Below are 13,844 nucleotides of genomic sequence, written 5' to 3' on the forward strand. Positions count from 1 at the left end.
CGTGTGTTGATTGGACAAAAATGAACTTTGACATCCCGTGTGGCGAGCTGCGTGTAGCGAATGCGAATCGATTTCCTTGGCCCCAAACCAATTCGGCCACAAGCCAATTCGGCCACAAACCAATTCGGCCTCAAGCCAATTCGGCCCCTGTATAAAGTCATATAGATCCACATGGAGTTTTAGGGGGCTGGCATTTTCTTCGGAAGGGGGGTCCCAAATATACTGGGGTTCATATTTTTTTGGAAAGAAAAATAGGGGTTCATAAAATAATAATACGGCTGACTCAACCCCCCCCTCCTTACATAGGCCTATGTTTTAAATTAAAAGATGAGGGAAATAAGGGAGATATGCTATAGTCTCACAGGTAAGGTGCCCGGTTTAAATGTGTAATTAAGCATAATTTTAAGCCTAAATTATGGGAGGTGCGGATTAGTGGGGCCTTTCTCCATATGAAAAGGCCGGAGTGCCTAGGGAGAAAAGGGGGAAAATAAAGGGAGAAAAGGAGAAGAGAAAAAGTGAAATTGCACGTACGTAATTGAGTAGGCCCATGTCTAAAAACCGCACAGGCGGGTCGATCGTAATAATATTGATAGTACGCCTATAGGCCTATAGGCCTGTGCCATTATTTTAGGCATTGCTTGAAGGCGGGTCCTCGGCCAAGCATGTGAAAATTATTGTGGGCCCGCCCCGGGGGGCCCGCCGATATGCACATTTTGTCACATGCATGCTGCAGTAATGGCGAGTCTTTTTAAAGATTTATGAAGTGTCAGTGGACCATATACGGTATACCAGTATGCCTACATAGGACTAAACATAAAATTTTGCTGAGTTCGGGCCTTTTTTATTATTATTATTTTAAGCAAGGATATAAATAAGCTTAAATAGTGTAAAAATAGCTAAAAATGATGCACCAAATGGCTTCAATTATTCAGTGGACCTAGACAGTGGCGTTCCGTGGCCGCTCCTACCGGCCCCGGGGGGCTTGTGAAAAGGTGCAATTTTGCCGCCTCATCAACATCTCGAAAAGGTTGACCCAATTTTTTCCGATGGTTTGAAAAAGTGCTGAGCAAAAAAAAAAAAAAAAAAAAAAAAAGGGGGGAGGCCTAAAAGCGTTTGCAACCTATAGGCCTAAACAAATAAATTTTCAAACATTCTTGACAATTTTACGCCCTTTTATCTTTAATAACTGTTTTTACGCCCTTTTTATCTTTAATAACTGGGGTTTTTTGCGCCCTTCTTCTTCTGCCGCACATTTTCACCGCCCCCCAAAACACCCCCCCCCCCATCCTCAAATACGCATGTAGTACTTTCACTTTGTAAAATTTCACGGAGAACATGCATTCCCCCTCACAGACACCCCACCCCCACCCCTCTTGCATAAACAGCATGTCATTTTCGCTTACGTACGTACACCCGTACACTTCAATGTTGAATAACTTAGGGGGCCACTTACATTACGTGATGGACACCATGCTCATGTATGGACTCTTGAAACGCACCCTAAACGAGTATTACTCAGCGCGTGCAAAACATACCCTAAACAAGTATTTTGCCATTTTTTTAAAACTAAGAAAGTAAAAATTCATGTTCAGGTTCTTAGTAGTTTGATATTTCTTAATGTTTTACCCTAAGATATGTTCTGATAGAAGCCAAACATAGCCTATTTCACCCTTTTTTTTTTTGCCATTAAACTTTGGTACCCTAAGCAAGTATTTTGCTTGAAAAGTATACCCTTTTTCCTGATTTTTGGTGTTTTTGACACCTAAACAGGTACAGCGCTGTACTTGCCCAGTGCTGAAAAACAACCCTTTTTACTTGTTTTCATACATGAGCATGGTGTCCACCTTGAAATACAAGTGGCCCCCGGGGGTTCACAAATGGTTCATCAATTATTAATTTCCCTTTGGTCAAGAAAAAATTCAGTCCCGGGGAATTCAGTGCAGTGGATCTGGACCTATTTTTTAGATTTATTTATGACCAATTATGGCCTAATCAGTATGAAAAGGGCTTCCAAAAGAGGGACTTCTTTGGCTCATTTTATCATTAAAACTGGAAATTTTCGAGCACTTTGCGCACTTTTGTCCCATGCAGTTTATAAGTCATTTCATTTTCAGTAGCGATTCAGCGGGACAATCATTCCTCGGTGCATGCTAGTGTAAATAAAATAATGTATAGGCCTACAATAAAATATTATTCTCACTCTGATTTTCATGTATAGGCCTACAGCAATTTTCGTCAAACTCAATCCACTTTTTGCCTTCAAGAAAAAAATCGGAAAAACCAAAACGGACTGAAACTATTTGGGACGTCGGTCGGGCCCATATAACATGGTCTTTTTTTTCCGTTGCCTTATTGCGTAACGTTCTTATAGCCTACACCTGCTAGTAAAACTAGCATTATCATCAGCTGCGTAAATGATTATCAGTTCTGAGACTTATTTTCGTCGTTAAAAAAAGCATGTGATATCGTGTCTTTGTTTGTGATTTGTTTTTCGCGGGACAGACTCGGTTTCATTTCATTCTGTGTTTTGACGATGACGTGGAAGGTGGCCCGGGACAGGGATGGTGGGTTTGTGAGATACCGGATTTGTGATAAATCTTGACAAAGATCATCAGAGAGGATGAGAAAGCCCATTGGCATTGATGGTAAAATCAATGAACGTCGTTATATTATACAGGTAAGAGTTTGTCTTTTGATTCTTGATTTCTTTTAGGCCCTACATGGAAAGAATTTAGAACTATAAATATGTTTTAGGTATTTATTTAGCCCCACGTCTTACTTTTTGATCAAAAATTATATTTAGGCCTATCATACTAGCAATGAATCCGCAAATCATAATAACACGAGTGATGTATTTTGCATAGGCGTAGATCCGGGGATTTATCCCCCCAATATTTTGCCAGGGGGGATGATCCATACAATCACCCCCCCCCATGTTGATGCCTGAATATGGGTTTCTGACCAAATTAACCTCATATTTGCCGATTTTAGTCCCCAAAGTGCAAATTTTCGCGCGCTTCGCGCGCATTTATTCCACTTTTGCACCATATTTCACCAGTTAAGCTTCAAAATAGCAAATTTTTCGCGCGCTTCTCGCGCATTTGTACTATAAACCTACTCTGTCGCCAAAAGGTGCTGGATTCCAGACATAGACTGTAAGGTACTAATTTCGAGGAGCATAACAAACACCAAATTGGTGTCATAACAAACACCAAATTGGTGTCGATGACCTGACATGCATGCATTCTTTTGTCGAGAGTTGACATGGTCTTTCATTTTGTGCCGAGTGTCCTTGGCAGACTTGACTATGCTTCAGTGGTCATGAAAGGATTCAATAGATAACCTCTGCCCCACTAATCCCCAGCTATTGTCTGAAATTGCACCTCGGAAGATATATTATAACAACTCAGTCCCTCAAATGATAGTCATATAACGACCAAAAGATAAATGACTGACTATCATTGAGGACTGAGTTCCGCAGTCTCATGACTGGATTCACTATACTTCAAGGATTTTTTCCAACTCCACCCCCCCATGTGAAAAAAAACGCCACTGGTATTTTGTTCAAACGCCGGGTTCAAACTAACAAATTTAAACCAATAAAACATTATAGCTAAAACATTTTGCTTTCAAATTGTTTCATTTCAGAGTCAGCACTGGGGATGAACTGCCCAAGCTTCAAGAACCACTACATCACCAGCATTTAGCATCTATGAAGACTCGAGCATCCAACCCCTCACAACTTTCGTATTCCTCCTGAAAGAACGTTAAGAATAATCTATTTTAAGATCAAGATTGCGAAGACTGAATAATAGGTAGGTCTATCTAAATTCACATAATATCGTCGCCATCATCATCATCATTAATCACCATTATTATACCATCACCAACAATCATCATCATCATCATCATCACCATCGCAATCATGCAACTACATTTTCCATTATTTAACTTGTGGGTCAATTTCAGTCATTATGTCATGATATTTACCTGGGGATATTTATAACTACACTAAGCCAAAAAAGAAACTTATAATTTTTCACAAGGTCGTATCTTAAAATCCTGTCCATGAAAATTAACTAAAATTACACACAGGATTGCCTCAATACTCTACTCTAAACACATGTTAGTAACCAAGCAGTTGTCCAACTGACACAATAGCAAAATGCACTGATATGGAACAGCTTCCTGGACCACATTCACAGCCCTATTGGCACCCAGTAAACGAAATCTGTGAGAATGGCATCTTGAATCACAGGTCACAAACTTACCAACAGATCACAAACTTATCAGGATCATCATGTCACATGTCCAAACAAATAGTGAAGTCCTTTAGTAACGGGTATGTCCACCGTGCGCTTGCACGCATGCTGTGCACCTGCTTCTCATGCTTCCAACCAAGTTCCTGATGATATCCTGGGAAAGATTGCCCCATGCTTCCCGTTACTAAAGGACTTCATTATTTGTTTGGACATGTGACATGATAATCCTGGTAAGTTTGTTTTGACTCTCTTTAATGTTTTTAACTTAATGTTGTTAAAATTGTTGGCTGTGACCTGTGATTCAAGATGCCATTCTCACAGATTTCTTTTGCTGGGTGCCAATAGGGCTGTGAATGTGGTTCAAGATGTTGTTCCATATCAGTGCATTTTGCGGTTGTGTCAGTTGGCCAACTGATTGGTTACTGACATGTGTTTAGAGTAGAGTAGGCCTATTGAGGCAATCCTGTGTGTAATTTTAGTTAATTTTGATGGACAGGATTTTAAGATATGACCTTGTGAAAAAGTATAGGCCTAAGTTTCTTTTTTGGCTTAGTGTACTTTTAAGATGTCATTAAAATGACAACGAAGTGTCATCAGTGCATACCATGGGTCAAAAAATCAGACAAAATCATCTCACCCCCTCCCCACTCTTTTGCCTACCTAGGTTTGAAGCTCAGTTTTTTTAGTGTTTATAGCGCATTATACACCCAAGTTTTCCCAATTTTATGGGTCTTATATACAGGGTGTCCCTGAAAGAACTGTATCGTCGGAAATTGTTTGCATATTTTAACGGCACAAAACATAACTTAATAACTGGTATGGGTTGAAAGGAATAAATCAGCTATCACATATTGTTTGAATTTTTACAATTGACCACACCGTTCGTGAAATATAAGAACTTTAGCAGGAAACTCCCTCATTTTGGGTTTCAAACCTTCGGATTCAAATGTGACGTGTCATGTCAAAAGCACTTTTGGGCAGAATCGTAAATGGAGAAATAGCCAAAAATCTGTCCGGGTGAATTTTTCACAATTTGGGTTTGTTGCGAATTTGTGATGTTATTAATGTTTAAAATATTGTCTGATAGTTTCAGACTGGAATATAACTGACATCTGGTATTTTTTTAGACATTTTTCAAGATAATAATATATTTAAAGGCCGATATCTCAATTTCCAATTTTATAATACCATAACTTACGAATTCAATATCTTCCCTTAGGAATGTCCGATTTCATTGGGGAAAACGGCGTTGTGGAGCAAAATATCTCTATATTTAAGATACATGGATCGAATCCATGGGTTCCTACAGTCACCCATGGGAAAACAGGGTACTGAATAGCTGTACACCATGCATGTCCATATTGGCCAAGGGATGGTTTGTTTAGATGGCAATAATTCCTTCAGAATAGGCAATACAGATTCCAAACATATTAAAACTTACCTCATATCAGTTTTAGTTGCCCCTAATAACTCCAAATTGACATGACAATTAATTCTATAAAAATAACAAGAAAATCAGAAAGGTTATATCTGGTCATTTGCAGTGGGCCACTTCAGGTAATCAATATTGGCACTTGAATTACATGACTCAGTGACTTTTTGCTCATTGTAAGAGTGAGAGTGTTGTAAACTTGATTGCATAACATTAAGATTGCCAACTGACATCCTTTGTATTTGAGTTGTCTATTGATTGTATTAGAACTGTCATGGATGTAAACATTACACAAAATGTCAACAAAACATGCTACTGCAGAACTCTATGCCTGTATGTGTGTCTGAGGGCCGATCTGAGGGCTGATGACACACATTCGATGGGTGTATATTTAAGATATGTAAAAACCTCAAAATTGATATTAACCTGCCCAAAAGTGTCTGTTTTTGACATGACACGTCACAAATATCAATCGATCATCTGTCCTGGTCATCTGTATTCGGCGGAGTGCTAATCAATCACTACGAATTATCAGCGCATGAGGCGTCTATTAGTGACCATTTATAGATATTTTGAGTTTCAGTAAAATTCTTTTATTTAACCCCCCCCCGCCACTGACTAAGCCAGTGCTGTGCAAAGGTTTTAAACTTTGAATTGGCTATTTCGTCATCATTCCAAGCAAAATAGCTGATAATGGGTAAATGCACAAAATGGATGAATGTATGAAAAATCATTTTAATGTTCGTGGTCCTGATGCACATTTCTCGGAAATGATAAATTGAATATTTCTCTAAAAATTGAACAGGTTTTTCAACTCTTTAAGCTTGTTTAGGGCAATTGATGGTACCAAAAATTGTTTTCTGGCGGTGGTCAAGGGTGTGGGGGTAAATAGGGGAAAATCGCAAAATTTACTCTCATATAGTGGGATCTCTGTTATTTTATTTTGTTCTGACTATGGTGGACAACCAGGGTTCAAATTATATGTATATTTAGGCTCACAACTGTAATTTTGTTATGACTTGTTTATATTGTAACATTACAGTTCAATGAGTTTATCCTTAACTTTTTTTAATTCCGACATGTTCGAGCTGGTTAAAATATTCTTGCGTTTTTCTAATCAGTTTACCTAGTTCTTGAACCAGTTTTTGAAAGAACAATGTTTACGACATAATGTACAATACATTAATACAAAGCTAAACCTTTATTTATATTTATTGTTAGAAATGGGAGCAACTAATTTCTTCTAAAACACCACGTGAAAGACTAAGCCTGAAGTGCTTTCAGTACAGTAAAAATTATATTTTTATGATCTCCGGTTTTATTCCGAGTTCACCGATTGAGTGATGGGTGACACGTCTCGTGCATGTGTATCATTAACTGTGTGTATATCGCTTTTCTTAACGGCTTATTTATACATCTGGCTGCGTGAAGCTCAATAACGATCGGCGAGCATTGGTGATAATTATTGGCGTTGGAATGAAATAGCACTTTATTTTACCTCATTTGTTGGCTCGAGGTTAAAAAGGGACATAATATGATCAGTGAACTAACATTTTGTGGAAAACAAATAAAAAAATCTATTCAAAAGTGCTCGAATTATTACTTTATCATCAGCATTTAGCAAAATGTTTGAATAATTACTATCAGCATTATAGATAGCAAATTATACTTGAATTGTAACTGTTAACACTTAGATAGCAAAAATGTTTGAATAATATTATATTACAACCAGCAGTAGATAACAAAATGTTTAAATTTAGTACTATCAGCAGTAGATAGCAAAAATGTTTGAATATTACTACCAGCAGTAACAAAAGTGCTTGAACTGTTGAATAGGCCTATTACTATTATCAGCAGAGAAGTAGAAAGCGGAATTTTGATTTATTACTATCACTAGTATATCATGGCAAAAATGTTTCAATATTACTATCAGCAGTAGATATTAAGTGCTTGAAATATTCGTGTTCATTGATTGGTTAAATTAAAAGTTAAGTGGATCTGATGATTAAAAATAGTGTAGTATTTCCATCCGTAAATAGCACCTATAGCACCATAGTTTTAACCAGAACCTCGAATAGACTGATAATATACAATACTATACTTGTTTTAGGACTGGGATAGGGACATTTTCACTTATTTTTGTGGGACCTAAGAGCACATCAGGCATATCAAAATGCATTTTGCATACGAGAAATGTCCTTCTGATATCAAATATATATATTTTTTAATTCGTGATATAATACACATTTTATATGGCAAAACTATATAAAATTCTTAAAAATACGGGGACATATACACCGACTAAAAATAAATTGACCCCGTTTCATTGCAAACAACCCCGGGGGGGCACTCAACTTTGGAAGTGACGATATGTGCCTGTCCATAGGCCCCTCTTTTGAAGTCGACTATACCCGATGACCCCCTTTTTTTTTAGTTGCGGCTACCCCCAATAACCCCCTTTTTTGCTTGCGGCTTACCCAATGACCCCCTTTTTTCTAAAATAGCATCATTAAAATGCCACAAAATAATACCAAAACTTTCAAATTCTCTTATTTCAACAAATTTGTATTGGAAATTTGGAAAAATTTGAAACAAGAAAATAGAATTTTGCTCCATTTTTTTCAAAATTTTCTACCCAATGACCCCTTTTTTGAAATCTTATACCCAATGACCCCCTTTTTTCAAAGTATTATACCCAATGACCCCCTTTTTTATTTTGTTTGTACCCAATGACCCCCATTTTTTAAATACCGTTTTGTACCCGATAGGCAACTACTCCGCGACTCCGGTAGGCACATACATGTACCCGTCACTTCTAAAGTTGAGTGCCCCCCGGGCAAACAACCACTTTTGTAGTCAAATTTGACCACGTGTGGGGCCAAAAAGAACTCCAAAAGTGGTTGTTTGACCCCGCATTTTTAAGTGTGTTTAAATCAGTCATGTGCACAAAATTGACGAAATGGAACAATTCAATTTTCACCTCGTGATTTTAGACCATCACATGAACTCATAGAAAGTTAATAATTGTATAATATTAGCAGTAAATTGCGAAAATTACTATCAGCAGTAGATAACAAAACATCAATTGAATTATTGCTATATCAGCAGAGCAAAACTGTTTGAATTTACTATCAGCATTATTATAGAATTACCAGAAAGCAAAAATGCTTCAATATTACTATCAAAATGTTTGAATTATTAAAGTGCTTGAATTATTAGCAGTATAGATAGGCCTAGCAAAATATCAGCATTAGAAAGTAGACTACTTGATTGCTTTTAGCAGTAATAGCAACATGTTTGAATTATATTATTATCAGGAGTAGATATCAGAAATGCTTGAGCTATTACTATGAGCATTAGATAGTAAAGTATGAAGTATACTTGTATTTCACATCATCTGCGAATGGTAGTGAGCTTTAGCAAAACTTACATTGCTCAATTCATAGAGAGCGTGTAGAAGAATTCAAATATCACACGTAGGCCCTATACTTTTGTAGGTCCTGTGGTTCTTGAGTTATATTGTAAAGAGGGCTGAAACAACAACACTTTTGTAAAATCGTACACAACTCATTAACAACGATAAATTGAGCAAGTATAGACGAATCCAACGAGCCAAGTCATGGTCAGGATTTGGTCGGCCATCTTTGGGTAGCCGCTAGCACCAACCTGGTGTTTTGAGCGCCCCATTGTGCAAATAAAAGCCGCCTAACACCTAGAGAATATGCAAGGACGAGGAGGGTTACTAGAATAATATTGATAGAGATAATTCCGCAGGTAATCCCGTCGCATCTATTCATACATAGTCCTTTTGTTCGCAAGTACATCCATTTGTAGCGTTTGATATGGTGTAGTTAATCCGATTATTATGTCACTTCAACAGCGAATAGACCATGTAGAAGCTGTGTGTTTTGCAAGGAACTATAGGGCCCCGGGGGTTCTTCAAAAAATTTTACGGGGATGTGCCACGCAGACTTTCGGATGCTGACTTTCTCTATACCTACTTTTTGCTGATTTTGCCACCCATCAGTATACCAATTTTCCACAAAAAGCACCCAAATTTGCCTTAATTGGGCGCTTTTAGGGGTAATTTTGCCCAAATGCACCCAATTGGGCGCATTGGTTTCCACTGAAAACCCACCCATTGATATACCAAAATTGCTGAAAAGGTACCCCAAAACCGTGGCACATCCCCGTATACCTTCAACCAGGGAGAACCCCCTCCGGGTATAGGGCATATTGTGTTGTAAACTTTAATCATTCTTTTGCCTACCTGTGTTTTCGCGGAAAGTGTAAAACGGGTGCTGGAATGCAGTTTAAAATTTCCGCCAAGGCCGAATCATTTCACATTTTGGGTGCATTGTAGCCGACAGCTACCCAACTAAAGGCTGCTAGTCAGGTGTAGGAATGCATGGATTTTGATTCGTCTAAATTATATGATTTGTAGAATGAACTTTGCAAAACACCACAGTGTTATTTTTCAATAATATATTTATTCAGAATAATGAAAATCGATATTTTGACTGCTTCGACCAACAATACCTCGAATACCCTTAATACAGTCAGTAGATAACAAAAGGGATTTTTAAATATTAAAATATTACTATCAGCAGTAGGCCCCACCCCCTATGCTTGATTATTAGCAAAGATTCCTAACTTATTACAAACAGCAATAGATAGTAAAGTGCTTCAATCATTACTATCAGTAGATAGCACACATTTCTTGTTTTTCTTTTAATTTAACGAAAACAGTTTTTGCTAGTTTTGCCGGCAAAAACTAAAAAAGTGAAATATATTTCACTTTTTTCAAAACTAACTATTAAGTAACAAAAATAATTTCCTGAGTGTACCAAGGCCAGATTTTGTTAATATAAGTATAACTTAGGCTTGTGTTTTTATTGCGAACTACTGAGTCTGCACTTAACTGAAATGTGTCATATCAAATTCTGGCAAAAAGGGTTTTGCCAGTTTTTGCCACTTTGTTGGCAAAAACAGGGTTTTGCCACTTTGTTGCCGCAAAAACCGAACCCTATACCAGAAGTAGGCCTACCTTTTAACATACCGTGCCACGAAATTCATTTTGCTTTATGTGATTATGTTTACTCAATTTCGATGACATGAGTCGAATTTTATTTAGGTTGTTTTGTAATAAAGTATGATTTCATCAAAAATTACAATTACAAAAGTTTTGGCACATTTCTAGAATCTGTGATTTGGAAAACAACATGTAGTTTAGGTTGACAATGTTTAATTCAATAATTATGCAAAGATAAACAAACTTGGGAATTGGTGCAAGTGATTTTGAAACGTCTTAATGACATCTCCAACCTTATTTAATAGGTTTACATTAATTTAGCATTTTGTAAGTACCAATTTTCATGATAGAAGCATCATATTTTGAGTACGATAATGTATTTTAATACCGAACTACTTAAAAGTAGTTCGGTTAGGCCTACATGTACCTTTGGTGACAAATAATTTATTATCTTGCCGAAGAATTGATAGTAAAGATCACTAAGGATCAACCGTCAAATATATTTTTGACAGCCCCTCATTCCAAACTCTGTTCCGCTTGCTGAGTGGGTTTCTTTTTTATGGGAGAGAAGGGGGGGGGGGGGCTTTTGTAGCGTAGCCAGGATTGTTTTTTAGAGGTGATCAAAAAAGGAAATGCGGATTTTTTTTCCTGGGGGCGGGGCAAATTTGGCCAAATTTGTCAAAAAAGGCCAGAAAATATTATTTGCTTTCAGCATCCCACAGGGACGGGGCAGGGGGGGGAGGATATTTCACAGACTCTAGGACAGCTCTCCCCTTGGCTACGCGACTGTTTGGGTTGGGGCAAATAATGTGAAGATCTTTGGTATAGGTCCTACATTTACTACATTAAGAAGGGGGCTAAAAGGTGTTTTCGGTGAGCAGCATCCCACAGGGGGATCCCTTGACCCCCCCCCCCCCCCACCCCTTGGCTACGACACTGTTAGGGGCGGGTGCAATGGCGTTGCCCCCCTGTGGGAAATCTTGCCCCTCTTCCCCCCGTGTTGGATGCTGGCCGGCCTGATATTTAAGAATAAGCCTTTTTGTACTTTTTAGTCCATTTATTACCATTTTCGTCAAAGTTCCGCCCCTGTCCACCCTCTGAAAAAGTGCAGGCTACGTTACTGCTGGCCGGGTGGGGTGGGAGAACTTTTGGTATAATTATTTAATACATCGAGAAGAGGTCAGCAATATTTGGTACGCATTTTGGACATTTTTCCGCCCCGCGCCGCGCATAGTAAGTCTATAGTCCATGCTTTACCGTTAATGTCCTAGCTTTATTCCTTTTTGCAGGTAAAAATTAAGGGCGAAGACTTAAGCTTCGAAACTTCAACGGCACTGAGCTGTTCAAACCAAACTGCACTATTATATCAGAACTGTTTGGTCTACACTGTAAAGGATTTACGGTAAAATATACTAAAATGCAATTTTCCGTATCATTTACGTGAATCTTGAAACCCTAAAAAACAGTGTATCATTGTGAAAAAATACCTTTTCTTGGCAGTACAGCTGAGTTGCCAAAACTTTGCCGTAAAAAGTATAATTAGGCGTATATTATAATGCCTATAGAAGTTTGGTATTATGAAACAGTAACCGTGAAATAACAAAAAAATATATATCCATGTTTTAGATCAAATGCAAAGCCCTAAAATTTACGGACAAGTGTCAGTGCAAGCTCGTGCAGAAACGGTAATCTTTTACAGTGTAGGCCTCTCATGACATGTAGGCCTAGATACGGCTAGAAAGTTTCTGCCATGCAGATGGAGGAAGCATCGGACTGACGGATTGGAGGAGTGGAGGCCTGAGGGATATGCAGCGGAAATCGGTGTTTCTACGAATGGCGGGCCCTGATAGTTTTGAAACCTACTAGAAACGTAAGGCATACGAGAAACAAAGGAAAGATTCTTGCTGAAAGTCACTCCAAGAGCTTCCAAGCAGCTTTTAGGAGACTTTGATCTATGGTCTTATGTATGGTAGAAAACTTTGAAAGGTTCAAAGAAAGTTGTTAAGAACCGACCACTGGAAGATATTTCAGGTGTCCTGCTGGAGATCCGAGAATCTCATGGTCTAAATCACCTGTATTGATTTGAAAGCACCAATGGAACTTTTAATATAATATAATAGGCCTATTTTATATTATACTGATGGTATTATTAAGTCCTGGACGTGAACTCAATCTGTTTAAAAATAATATGTTCAACACATTGGACTAATTTATCTCCTCTTCTGAGATACTGGAAAATGGCAACATAACAAAATTACACTATAACAAAACCTTTTTTGAAGACATTTTCCCTGGCATTTTCAGTAATAGACCTAATATTGATACTCACAAGTGAAAGAAGAAAAAAAATGAAAACTTTGTCATGTGGTTGAAAATATTGCAATCCAAAATCAGTAAGAAAATCAGTTTTACATTATTTTAATTATTAGTTAAGATGTTTTGAATATTGAATATTCGTCACTTGTTTGTAGGCCTATATAAAAAAAAGTAACAAACAAGCTACTACGCTATATTTTCAACCAAACATGTCAACGCTGTGTGTGTGTGTGTTTATTGAGTCCGTGTCTTCCTTCAAATCATTTCGTATAAATGCAGCTCATGAATAGAATATGCCTACTGTGTGTAACTTTCAATTAAAATCGAGATTAAAATGAAGCTTGTAGACAATATTCAAGAGCTATTATACGAAATGATATGACGTCATTGATATGAATATTAATGAGATGACGCCATTGTTACGAATATTCATGAGATGACGTCATTAATTAATTTGAATATTCATGAGATGACGTCATTAATTTGAATATTCATGAGATGACGTCATTGATTTGAATATTCATGAGATGACGTCATTGATTTGAATATTCATGAGATGACGTCAATAATTTGAATATTCATGAGATGACGTCAATAACTTGAATATTCATGAGATGACGTCAATAACTTGAATATTCATGAGATGACGTCATTGATTTGAATATTCATGAGATGACGTCAATAATTTGAATATTCATGAGATGACGTCAATAATTTGAATATTCATGAGATGACGTCAATAACTTGAATATTCATGAGATGACGTCATTGATTTGAATATTCATGAGATGACGTCATTAAT

This window comes from Amphiura filiformis, chromosome 2, assembly GCF_039555335.1.
Source record: "Amphiura filiformis chromosome 2, Afil_fr2py, whole genome shotgun sequence".
In the NCBI taxonomy this organism is placed as follows: Eukaryota; Metazoa; Echinodermata; class Ophiuroidea; order Amphilepidida; family Amphiuridae; genus Amphiura; species Amphiura filiformis.